We start from the raw sequence: 884 nt of genomic DNA on the forward strand, positions 1-884 counted from the left end.
TTTATATTGTATGCTAAAGATTGCAATACTTGTGGTTAATTATTTATTAAATATCTTAAAATGACTTTTTAACAATTAGGTTTATTTAAAACGAAACTGTTCTGTATGTTAAGTTTGTCATAGAACAGTATAATATCGTTATTAAAACGTATTATTTGGGTCCTATGTATTAGGATCCAAATAGGTTTAGGTTTATGTTCAAAATATTGTCATTATATATATATATATATATATATATATATATATATTCCTTCAAATATCTAACAATATGCATGGAATCGCAAATTCTTAACTTTATGTATAAAATGTAATTGCCAATCGTATTTTTATATTAATTTTACATTCATATTTCATCACTAATAATCATATTTCAATATTTGAGTCGGACTCCTTAGGTTGTAAAACAAAAGATGCTGATGTATAATATATCCTCTCTATACTGTGTTCCTAGTTCATTTTCGTTTTACCTATCCTAATCACTATCGTTTTGAAGGATGTACACACAAATCTGACTAAACAATTCCTTCCCTTTTCAACACTACCAATGAGAGTGATAGTTAAATAGCTGATTTCACTTTTCCCATACACAGATACACAGTTTACACTAGCTTGTCTTTGACCCTTTAAATAAAAACAATAAAATCAATCTGAATTTGTACGTTTTCAAATTAATAAGAAAATTAAAATTATCATTTTAAGATATTAAATAAACAATTAACCGTAAGTATTGCAATCTTTAGCATATACTATAACAATAAAAATAATAATAAAGGCTTTATCTATTCTTGATTACAAATTGAGCATAAAGCTCATCTAACATATGGTCAAGATACAATGTATGATAAAATGTACACTTTTTGCAATCTATTTGTCTTCCGCATTAC

This window comes from Mizuhopecten yessoensis, unplaced genomic scaffold (assembly GCF_002113885.1).
Source record: "Mizuhopecten yessoensis strain PY_sf001 unplaced genomic scaffold, ASM211388v2 scaffold431, whole genome shotgun sequence".
Classification (NCBI taxonomy): Eukaryota; Metazoa; Mollusca; class Bivalvia; order Pectinida; family Pectinidae; genus Mizuhopecten; species Mizuhopecten yessoensis.